Genomic DNA, 12,760 nt, shown 5'->3' with positions numbered 1-12,760 from the left:
ATAATTTACAGGATTGTTTATTATATAATCCTTTACAATAAATGTTATTTAATTATTATCTTATTATGCCTAGATAGTCATTAAGTAAGTTATGAATAAAAATGAAGTTTTCATTTAAGTTCTGATATGAGGTAGGAATTTAAAAAAATTTCATTGAATTAAAGCGTGCGGGTAGGAAAATAATTTTAACAATAAAAAAAAAAGTAGTGACAAGTAAGAAAAATCGAGTAAAATATGCCACCCAATTCAAATTTATTTAGCCCGTTTTACTTATTACTATAGACTTATACATTCTCTTTTTCTTTCAAAATTTCATTCCCTTTTCTTTTCTAAGATTTTATCTATTATAATTGCAAAATTAACAAAATATATTTTAATTCAAACCTAACACATTAAACCAATCAACAAAAGATACCACGGATTATACAGCGGCACAAAACAAGATGTTAAAAGAGGTGCGATCGAAAGATATGGCGTCACTATACATGTTGTTCCGAGCCGTTGACGAGTTGGGCTTTGAGAAGCTTGCCAATGCAACTACTTCAAAAGAAGCATCAAAAACTTTAGGAAAAGTGTTCAAAGGAATCGATCGAGTCAAGCAAGTGCGTCTCCAAACTCTTCGTGGCAAGTTGGAGAGCATGAGATGAAGGAGTCAAAAAGTGTATCTGACTACATCAGGCATGTACAAACTCTGGTTAACCAACTCAACCGAAATGGAGAAATGTTAGCTGAGACTCGGGTTTTGGAGAAGATTTTAAGGTCATTAACCAACAACTTTGAGAATGTTGTATGCGCGATAGAAGAGTTAAAGAACCTAGCAACGTTCACAGTCGACGAGCTAGCCGGTTTTCTCGAGGAACACGAGCAACGTAAGAAGAAGAAAGAGGAAACACTTGATCAATCACTTCAAACCAAGGCGTCAATCAAAGATTAAAAGGTACTCTACTCTCAAAATTTTGAAGGTAGAGGTTTTGACAGTGAAAGTAGTAAAAATGGTCATGGTGCTCAAGGAAGTAGTCATGAAGGATAATATAACAAGAAGGGACAGCCGAGCCAAGCAAATTGGCATGGATGAGGACGCAATCGAGGAAGAGGCGGCCGATCAATTTACTCCAACATTCAGTGCTACAAATGTCACAAATATGCACTATGCAAATTATTATAACTCCGACAAATGTTACAATTGTTGTAGAGGGGCATTTTGTAAAAGATTGTCGAGCCGATAAAAAGGTGGAAGAAACAATAAACCTAGCCTTGGTGACGCAACAAACGAAGGTCTTAGGTCTTCTCTTGAAGGCTCAAAATGAAGATCTGAAAGCATAAGAACACGGCGGAGAAAAAGACGATGGCGGTAGATGTGAGGCGGTGAAAACCGTTGGAAACGAGGGGATACACAACGAATTTGGCAAAATTGCAATATTGAAGATGAGAAAATCAAAGGAATCTGGATTGAACACGCAATCGACGAACGAGCCAAAGAAACTTCCAGATCATCAGAAGGAGAATAAAGACTTAAAGCAACAACCAAAATCTGCCGTAGATAAATCTATGGAGAAGTCTTAGTTGTAGACATTGAAATTCCTGAACGAGCGCATTTTGAAGGAGAAAGTAGAGATTGAAAAAGAAAAGAAAGCTTTTAGAATTGGAGATTGAAAGCTTAGAGAAAGAAGGGCTGAGCTGAGTGAGAGTTCTTTCTATCTCAAAGAGGAGAAGAAAGAGAATGGGAAAGTAAAGAATTGAAGAAGTATGGAGAAAGAGAGGAATGCTCTTTACATTGAAGCGTGGCACCATACGGATCGAGTTGAACATCCTTCTAGTCAAACTTGGTTAGACATGGGCGTGGGTCGGAAGAGCTATCGCGTGTCGAATATCGAGTGGAGCCGAGTCACTTTACAACAAGCCTGTCGCGTTATTCCACCTAATCGTCAATACGTGTCCCTCAGGCTGTGTGACACGCTTTCCCTCCTGCAAGTTGACACATGACACGCTTTCCCTCCCGCAAGTTGAAACGTGGCCGCTTTCCCTCCGGCAAGTTGACACGTGACACGCTTTCCCTCCCGCAAGTTGACACGTGGCCGCTTTCCCTCCCACAAGTTGCCACGTGGCCGCTTTCCCTCCCGCAAGTTGACACGTGGCCGCTTTCCCTCCCGCAAGTTGACACGTGGCCGCTTTCCCTCCCGCAAGTTGACACGTGGCCGCTTTCCCTCTCGCAAGTTGACACGTGGCCGCTTTCCCTCCCGCAAGTTGACACGTGGCTTGCCGGCTGTCTGACGCGCTTTCCTTCCCACAAGTTGACACATGGCTTGTCGAAAAATTTTGTCTCATGAGAGTTGCAATACTGAATCTGGCCTTCAAAGTGAGTTCATTAACCTCCTTGTTCGTGAAAAGACTCTGAGAAATCCAAGAATTTCATCTTTCTTAAAAGAACATATCGAACGGCCAAAATAAGTTCATTTACCTCCTTCTTGTTCCTGAAAGAACTCTCAGAAATCCTCGAATTTCATCCTTCATTGAAGAACATATTGAACGACTCAGATCTAAAGAAAAATTTTAAACGACCGTATCATCGGTTTAAAGTTCGTAATGTTGTAACCCCGTATCATGAAAAGATATTAAGAATTAATAAAACTTGGCCTATGTAATTGTCGAACCTACGACCTTCACGTTTTTAACACTACAAACTTACAACTGAGCTAATTGGGCATAAATTTTATGCACATTATAGATCATTAGCTCCTAATCCAGCCAATCGAGTTTCGTTTACATAACTTTATGCATAATAAACTTAAAAAAGTCATTATCTTTTAAAGTTCACAGTGTTTTAACTCTGTATCATGAAAAGATATAATTAAAAATGAGGGAAATTGGCCCATGCAATTGTCGAATCTGTGACCTTCACGTTATTAGCACATAGCTCTAACCAACTCAGCTAACAGGCCATAGATTTTCTCGCCTGACAATGCGCCTGACGCGTTATTCCACCCAATCGTCAATACGTGTCCCTCAGGCTGTCTGATACGCTTTCCCTCCCACAAGTTGAAACATAGCTTGCCGGCTGTCTCACGCGCTTTCCTTCCCACAAGTTGACACGTGGCTTGACGAAAACTTTTCTCTCGTGAGAGTCAAAATACTGAATCTGGCCTTCTAAGTGAGTTCATTTACCTCCTTGTTTGTGAAAAGACTCTAAGAAATCCTCAAATTTCATCTTTCGTAAAAGAACATATCGAACGGCCAAAACTAGTTCATTTACCAACTTCTTGTTCCTGAAATGACTCTCAGAAATCCTCTAAAGAAAAATTGTGAACGGCCGTATCATCGGTTTAAAGTTCGTACTATTGTAACCCCGTATCATGTAAAGATATTATTAAAAATTAATAAAACTTTGGCCTATGTAATTGTCGAACCTACAACCTCCACGTTTTTAACACGACAATCTTACAAACTGAGCTATATGGGGATATATTTTATGCACATTATAGATCGTTAGCTCCTAATCCAGCCAATCGAGTTTCGTTTACATAACTTTTTGCATAATAAACTTAAAAAAGTCATTATCTTCTAAAGTTCGTAGTGTTTTAACTCGTATAATAAAAAGATATAATTAAAAATGAGGGAAATTGGCCCATGCAGGTGTCGAACCTGCAACCTTCACATTATTTGCACAATGCTCTAACCAACTGAGCTAATAGACCATAGATTTTCTCACCTGACTTGTTATTCCACCCAATCATCAATACATGTCCCTCAGGCTATCTTACTCGCTTTCCCTCCCACAAGTTGACACGTTGCTTGCCGACTTTCTCACGCGCTTTCCTTCCCACAAGTTGACACGTGGTTTGCCGTAAAATTTTCTCTCATGAGAGTCGCAATACTAAATCTGGCCTTCAAAGTGAGTTCATTTACCTCCTTGTTCATGAAAAGATTGAGAAATACTCGAATTTCATCTTTCGTAAAAGAACATATCGAACGGCCAAAATAAGTTCATTTACCTCCTTCTTGTTCCTGAAATGACTCCCAGAAATCCTCGGCCAAAATAAGTTCATTTACCTCCTTCTTGTTCCTGAAATGACTCTCAGAAATCCTCGAATTTCATCCTTCATTGAAGAACATATCGAACGACTCAGATCTAAAGAAAAATTGTGAATGGTCGTATCATTGATTTAAAGTTCGTAATGTTGTAACCCCGTATCATGTAAAGATATTATTAAGAATTAATAAAACTTGGCCTATGTAATTTTCGAACCTACGACCTCCACGTTTTTAACACGACAATCTTACAACTGAGCTAATTGAGCATAGATTTTATGCACATTATAGATCGTTAGCTCCTAATCTGACCAATCAAGTTTCGTTTACATAACTTCATGCATAATAAACTTAAAAAAGTCGTTATCTTCTAAATTTCGTAATGTTTTAACTCGTATAATGAAAAGATATAATTAACAATGAGGGAAATTGGCCCATGCAGGGGTTGAACCTGCTATCTTCGCATTATTAGCAGGACACTCTAACCAACTGAGCTAATAGGCCATAGATTTTCTCGCCTGACAATGCACCTAACGTGTTATTCCACCCAATCGTCAATACGTGTCCCTCAGGCTCTCTAACATGCTTTCCCTCCAGCAAGTTGACACGTGGCTTGCTGGCTGTCTCACGCGCTTTCCTTCCCACAAGAACATTGAAACGACGTGACCGAGGAAGAACAGAACGTTGGATTGGGTAAGGAAGACAGAACGTTGGATTTTCGAACCCTCTCAGATTTGAGTGTTTACGCCCTTACGAACCAAACAAACACCATAAACGAGATTAGGGGGAGGAGGAGACTAAAAAATGGAGGAAAAAGGACATTGAAACGACGTGACCGAGGAGAGAGAGTCGCCAAAAAATTCTCTAGTAATCGGGGTGAGGGAAACGAAGTCCGACACGAGATTCGACTCACGACCCAAAACCCACAGGCAACCCTAACCGATGTGAGGGGTGGAGAAGATGAAGTCCACCTGGTCGGACCAAAACTCGAATACCCGCAACCTCATTATAGCCAAGCAACCCCATACCTAGTTTGCTCCAGTAACCTAAAATACAAAGCTTCGACCCAACAATGCAATCAGATACCGACTAGCAACCAGTCAAGTAGTCTACTTCCTCTGTGCTTGGCCCAAAAACCCACATTCAAACAAAAAATACACAGAACACGGTCTAACCCATGATCCACTACACCAACTTGTGTGCCCACATGAACATTCAAGACCCATGCCTCGACCCACTTTGCGACTTGCTCATGTGTCAATGTCCCTCAATGACAGGGTCACTACTGCATACACCGGCCCCTTCGGCTTAGCTTCTCGGAATTTTAGGTTAAAAAATGACATATTTGGCTTGATTTGACATTTTTGACTTGAACCTTTACATTTTTTACCTTTCCGAAGCTGATTTTTTTTTAACATAGGTAATTATGAATCAATTAATAGAGGTCCTAGTGGACAGTTATATCAAGGACGCCAGTGTATTCCAGGCTCACAAATCATCATTTGTTATGCACTCAGGTAGTATAGAAAATCAGAGTGTCCTTGAGATTCAGGTGTAAGGGTAAACTTGTACAATACTAACTTTTGTAGAAGCTTGGAAGCCATTTTAAATCTCTAGTGAGTTCAAATGATTTCAATAATGATAAGCTATTGTATTTTTATTTTACTTTTATTTGAGTTGTCAGAAGTGGGATTTGAACGCACACCCTCTACCTATTTTATATAACTATTTTTATAAAGAATAGCACTTTATAAAACAAAACCTTTCTAAGTTATAAAAGTTGGATTTCAACCCAAGGACTCACAAGGACCAAAACTTGAGTCCTAAAGCCTTCAATCACTCAACCATCTTAACTATTTATTATGAGACCTAACACGGGTTGAAGAGTGGAATGAAGAAATCCTTATAAGGGTGTGGAAACCTCTCTCTTAAAGATGCGTTTTAAAACTTTTAAACTTACACGATACGTAACATGCCAAAACAAACAATATCAGCTAGCAATTGGAGAGGGACACAAAACATTAACTATAAGGTTGTGGATATCTCTCCCTAGTAGACATATTTTAAAATCGTGAGGCTGATGGTGATACGGAATTAGCCAAAGTAGACAATATCAGAGGTGGGCTTGGTTTGTAACAAATTGTATTAGAGTTAGTCATTGGGTGGTGTGCCAACGAGATTGCTGGGAACACAAGGAGGTGGATTGTGAGATCCCACGTCGGTTGTGGAGGGGATGAAACATTTTTTATAAGCATGTGGAAATCTCTTACTATTAGACGTGTTTTAAAACTGTGAGGTTGTCAACGATATGTAATGAGTCAAAGTAGACAATATCTAGGCTAATACTCATAATTTGTTGGAATAGTTCAGTTGGTTAGAGCGTATGATTGTTAACCATAAGGTCGGAGGTTCATCTCTCTTTTTATCAATGGGAATGAATCATTCCATTTTAGTATATGAAAAAATTTAACCCTCCAACCAAAGTGGACAATGCCACATAATTATGTAGGTTCGTGATTCCTAACATTGTTACAGTCTTAATCTAGCATTCTTAATAATAATATTGTGTTCTTTTTAGGGGTAGCTTCAATACAAAAACATAATGTAAAAAATATTTTAGCATAAAGCAGTTACATCATGCATGTTCTAGTGACTCTAGGTCCCTAGAAAACTAGGGTCGTTACATATAATCTACACCTAAACATTCTATAGCCTAAAGAAAAACCCATGGCAACTCGCTCGATCAAGGACTCGATTACCGCCTACAAGTAGGTTACTTATTTAGTTGCACTAGATATTTCTTTCCCTTTTTGGGTGATCACTAATTATTAGTTAAGGTCATAGAGGAGGGTCGTCCCAAGCCATCAGTTCTATATGTACAAGTTGTTGTCCTTAGTTTTCGAATCTCGTTCCAATTTTTATCAAATTTTTCTTTGTCACGTCAGTTCTATGTGTTACGAATTATTGTCCTTAGTTTTCGAATCTCCTTTCAATTTTTATGAAATTTTTTCTTTGTTAGGATGTGTCATGAATAATGATTTGAAGTCTTAGAAAGTTGAGTTATTATAGTTGTGCTTTGAAGTTATTACAGTTCTTATATGCTTAAAAAATCATGTCGTGACAATTTTAAATCTCCAGTGAGTTCAATTGATTTCAAAAAATGATATGCTATTGTATTTTTATTTTACCTTTATTTGAGAGTTGTCAGAAGTGGGATTTGAACCCATGCCCTCTGATCCCGCATTGGTTTGAGAGGAGAATGAAAGAATAACTTATAAGTGTCTGTAAATATCTCTAGTAGCGTGTTTTAAAACTGTGATTCTGACGACGATTTGTTACGGTAAAAAATGGACAATATTTTTTACTGTTTGAAAATGGGAACGAAGCATTCCTTAGAAGAGTGTGGAAACCTCTCCCTAGTAGACTCATTTTAGAATTGTGAGGCTGATGATGATATGTAATGGGCAAAATCGGACAATATTTGTTAGCGGTGGGTTTGGGCTATTACTAAAGCTATCAAAGTAAGTCACCAAGCGTTGTGCCAGCAAGGACGTTGGGCCCCCAAGGAGAGTGTATTGTGAGATCCAACATTGGTTGGAGAGGGGATGAAACATTCCTTATAAGGATGTGCTGGGCTTGAGCTATTACAAAGAATTAGCTGGAATAGCTCAGTTGGTTAGAGCGTGTGGCTGTTAACCACAAGGTCGGAGGTTCAAACCCTCCTTCTAGCGATGGTAATAATTCTACCTACTCTATATGAACTTTAAGGTAAATTAGACGTGGAGTGTGAGTGATACATTTTGATTGGTTATATATTATATATAAGCAGTGTGAGTGATACATTTTGATTGGTTAGAGGTTCAAACCCTCCCATCGCTACTTTAAGGTAAATTAGAGGTGGAGTGTGAGTGATACATTTTGATTGGTTATATATTTGCTTATTATGTTATGACTTGTTAGGCTGTGACATGATATGAAAGTATGGTACTTATGATATTGTATACCCCACAATGCTAGTGCACTCCCTTCCCTCCAGTGTATACCAATAGTGTGAGTGTATGCTAGTTGAAGCCCAGGTCAATGGGTAGGTATGCGAGCTCGCATGACATTTTGATTGGTTATATATTTGCTTATTATGTTATGACTTGTTAGGCTGTGACATGATATGAAAGTATGGTACTTATGATATTGTATACCCCACAATGCTAGTGCACTCCCTTCCCTCCAGTGTATACCAATAGTGTGAGTGTATGCTAGTTGAAGCCCAGGTCAATGGGTAGGTATGCGAGCTCGCATGACATTTTGATTGGTTATATATTTGCTTATTATGTTATGACTTGTTAGGATGTGACATGATATGAAAGTATGGTACTTATGATATTGTGGGCCCACAATGCTAGTGCACTCCCTTCCCTCCCGTGTATACCAATAGTGTTAGTGTATGCTAGTTGAAGCCCAGGTCAATGGGTAGGTATGCGAGCTCGCATGCGAGCAAATGTGTGTGTATGTAAGTCATGAGTAGAGAAGTATGCACATCAAATTCTACCCAGACACGAATATGAGACCAAGACCATGAAATGATATTTTATGATAACCATGATTTCATGTGTTTGCGTGAGTAGAGAAGTAGTGGAGTTATTTAATGAGTATTTCTTAAAATACTCAAGACATGCACTGCTCTTATTTTTTAGGTAAAGGCAAGGCACCTCTGCACAAATGACGATGTCGAGATGACGACCATGGGATCCAACGTACACAACACTAGTGAGATAGAGGGGTAGGATCAAACGTACAAAGACGGTTAACATCATGAGAAAGAAGGAGAAGAAACAAGATGTAGACAACGAGTTTTGATACAGAGGAATGAAGAAAGGAAAATGCATGGAAACGAGTGGAGAAGACGAAGTCCACCTGCTCGGACCCAAACTCGAATACCCGCAACCTCATTCCAGTCAAGCAACCCCATACCCAGTTTGGTCTAGTAACTAGATACCCACCAACAATCAGTCTAGTAGTCTAGTTCCGTCTACCTGCTCGGACCCAAACTCGAATACCCGCAACCTCATTCCAGTCAAGCAACCCCATACCCAGTTTGGTCTAGTAACTAGATACCCACCAACAATCAGTCTAGTAGTCTAGTTCCTTATGTGCTTTGCCCAAAACCCACATTGAAGCCCAAATACACAGAACACAGCCCAACCCACGGATCCACTACATAGACCTGTGCACCCACACGAACATTCAAGACCTGCTCCTCGAACCACTTCGCAACCTTCTCATATGTCATTGTCCCTCAGCAATATGGTCACTGTTGCATACACCGGCTCCTTCGGCTCAGGATCTCGGAGTCCTAGGCTAAAAAATGGCGTATTATGCTCGGTTTGACATTTTGACACCGACCTTTATGTTTTTCGCCCTTCCGAAGCTTATTTTTACTTTAATAGAAATATTTAAGGTCAGTATAACGTCTTATTTCTGAAGTTCAAGTTAAATTAAATTTGAAATGTAAATTACTAACGAAGTGAGATGGACGTTTTAATAGGAAACAACAACTGACAACACTTGGAGTAACTTCGAGAGACAAAATTCACGCTCGCATGTGTGAGTCATGTGTAGGGATGTACTACACATCCAATTTTTCTAGACTAGAGGCCACCCCTATGATATTTTTAACAATAGGTTTCTAAGATCATTAGTTGCATGTGTTTGCATTCCCTAGCCTCAATAGTGGAGTCACTTATGAGTATTTCTTAAAATACTCAAGCCTTGTGCTACTTCTATTTCAGGTAAGGGCAAGACGCCCCTATATAGCTGACGACGACATCAAAAATAGAGATAATGACATGTGCATAGAATAGTAGTATTTTATTTTCTTAGGCATAGGTTAGTATAGGGCATTTTTACTTTGATGTTTTAATTGTGTTAGAAAGATGCTTTCAAATGAGTAAGTCCACGACACTATTTTAAGATGAAGTTTAAATGCTTAATTTCGTATAAGAGCATAGGATATGATGACGGTGGCAACTTTAGGCTAATAGAAATCTAGGGTCGTTATCGTTGGTATTAGAGCTCTAGGTTATAGATTCAGTAGACTTACCTACGAGATAGGCTTGGCACGTTCCAAGGTTTTACTATCGATGTCCTGTCACCGTCACGTATGTCTTGTATAAGATAAGAAAAAGAAATGTCTTTAATTGCATGTACTTTTTTTGTTTACTAATATTGAATGTAATTTAGTATCAAATATGTTGAGCTCTAACTATATGATTTATGGTAGCATTATGTTCCACCTAGTTGTATTTTTATGAATATGTCATGTTTGCTAAATTATATGTTGTGAATATATGTGATATGATGCAATTTATGTTAGAGAGATATAGACTTAAGAAAAATTATATATTGGTTTTAGAATCATGCCACATAAAGGGCACGAGAGAGGAGAACGAGGATGGAGACGACCCTGTATTAGAGTTAGAGGAAGAGGTGGAGGTGAAGATAGCCCTCCTCGTGAAGGTTTAGTGACTAGGACGGACGCACCTTAAGTTGTGCTACCTTAGGCTATGGACCTCCAATAGCACTGATAGATGAAATAAATCTCACTACAAACCTGATGTGAGAATCGTTTCAGGCACTACGATCATGCTCACTCGACAAGCCAATAGGGTGTGGAAATGGGAATGAAACCAACAATCCAATAGGCCATCCTAACTGCTTAATGTTATACATGAGAATTACTATTTCCATTGGTGTGATTCCTTTTAGGGAACCATAAGTAAAACAGCTAAAACTTATTTTTGAACGTGGACAATATCATACTATTATGGAGGTTCATGATTTCTAATCATCAAGCATTCTCAATGAGATTTCATAGGTAATATTATCTATCCTTTTCTATTGAATCAAAACCCTTGAATTGAGTTATAATGTTATAGTAATTTTCCTTTTCTATTAAATCAAAACCCTTCAAGTGAATTATAATTTTCTAGTTCATTTTTGGGGTATCTTTGAGTTTTCTATCATTGTTACTTAGTCTTAATCGAGCATTCTCGATGAGACTTCATAGGTAATATTATCGTCCAACCTTTTATGTTGGATGAAAACCCTTGAATTGAGTTATAATGTTTTAATAATTTTCAAGGGTAGCTTCCGATCATTGAAATAAAATGTAAATGCAACTTTGAGCCGAGTTTTTTTTAGGTATCCCTTTTAAGGTGTTTGATGTATATTGACAGTACCTATATTGCTCTCTGAGTGTTAAACCTAAATTGAACCTAAGACTGAGTACCTTATTCTAGGGACACTATGGATGCGGCTCACTTTTGTATATGATATAAACAATGTGATCACTAAATTTTACATGTGAAGACATGTGAGTGGGGGCGTCCTATGCAATGAGTATTGCATAAGATCGGACCATGAAGAAAACCACTCTCACTTTATAATGTCGTTTACTTTTGCACTGATTTTTTCATTCCATGACATAGGTAACTCAATCTTAATCCTGAGCTAACTATGAACTCCTATTTATTCGAAATTATCCACAGATTTGCATGGGTGAGAGTGGCCCGAGTTAGCCGACTCAATAAGCCTCCCATTTTAGGGGTAAGACTGGGTGAATAGCTCGGGACATAGAGTGTATGATGGAATTCACTCCTACCAGCTTTTAGGAATAGTAAAGAGGTTCTTCCCTTAAGTACTGACTCCAAGTCTTGAACAAGGGGACCCACCCTCTCATTGGCCCGAAAGGGATTCGGTTTGGTGGTTAAACCACAAACCAATTGTTCATTAGAGGATCAGTGGGACTTAAGGAACAAAAAGTAACTTTAGGAGTAAAACGGTAAATTGACCTAGCTCTAGTTACGAACAATCTGTGAAGGATCGACTTACTAATCATGGTTATATCAAATGAACAGAAATATATCTATAGTGAGGGGAGTGCAACAATTAGGCTGCAATAGAGTGTCTTAGTGAATAAATGCTGGTTAACAAGGTTAATGAGATTAGCCAGTCAATTTCGGATCGTTGGAGCCCATGATCTGTAGGTCCATTAGGTCCCTCTTCTAGCTCATATCGAACTAAACCTTAGAACAGTGTGACGAGTGAGTTCGAAGTGTTCGAATTCAAATTAGGGAATACATGCTAAATATATACGATATATTTAACCTCATTTTGTTTTAGTTATGAATTCAACAAAAAGAGAGAATTGGGGATATTTAAATAATATTTAAATATTTTAATTATGAATAGTGATTGATAATCAATATGTGCATTGGAATTGACATTTTATTTAATGTTAAATATTAATTAAATTATTTAATTAATCATTTAATATTATGTTGATTTGAAATTAATTATTTAAATTAATTGTTGAAATTAATTAAATGTTTACTCCACATAATGGAAAAATCCATGTTTGAGTGAGTGGAATATTGAGGGTCTATACGGTTTAATCAGACTTGCATGTTTACCCCATAATCCCACAAATTTGAGTGGAATTTTGAGTGTCAAAATTTGGTGAACTCAAACTTGCATGCTTGCCACATAATCCCACAAATTAGAGTGGAATTTTGAGTGTCAAATTTTGGTAATCTCAAATTTGCATGAACATGCAAATATGACTCTATAAATAGAGTGATCAAGGTACATGGAAATTCTTTTTGAAAAACTTTGAGAAAATCTCTCAAAACTCTCTTTTTACCTATACTAAATTTCTATCAAGTTTCATCACTCACCG

At 38.1% G+C, this 12,760-nt stretch overlaps 2 non-coding genes across 2 annotated transcripts; one reads left to right on the top strand and one right to left on the bottom strand.

Annotated features, from left to right (window-relative positions):
• Window positions 1-4,456: 4,456 nt before the first annotated feature.
• TRNAI-AAU lies at window positions 4,457-4,530 on the bottom strand. Its single transcript has one exon. It is a non-coding gene; the product is annotated as a tRNA-Ile (tRNA).
• Window positions 4,531-7,683: 3,153 nt separating this feature from the next.
• Window positions 7,684-7,757, top strand: TRNAN-GUU. The gene has a single exon. It is a non-coding gene; the product is annotated as a tRNA-Asn (tRNA).
• Window positions 7,758-12,760: the final 5,003 nt, after the last annotated feature.

Source organism: Cucurbita maxima, unplaced genomic scaffold (genome assembly GCF_002738345.1).
Source record: "Cucurbita maxima cultivar Rimu unplaced genomic scaffold, Cmax_1.0 Cma_Scf00086, whole genome shotgun sequence".
In the NCBI taxonomy this organism is placed as follows: Eukaryota; Viridiplantae; Streptophyta; class Magnoliopsida; order Cucurbitales; family Cucurbitaceae; genus Cucurbita; species Cucurbita maxima.
This window is presented reverse-complemented; position numbering and strand designations above follow the sequence as displayed.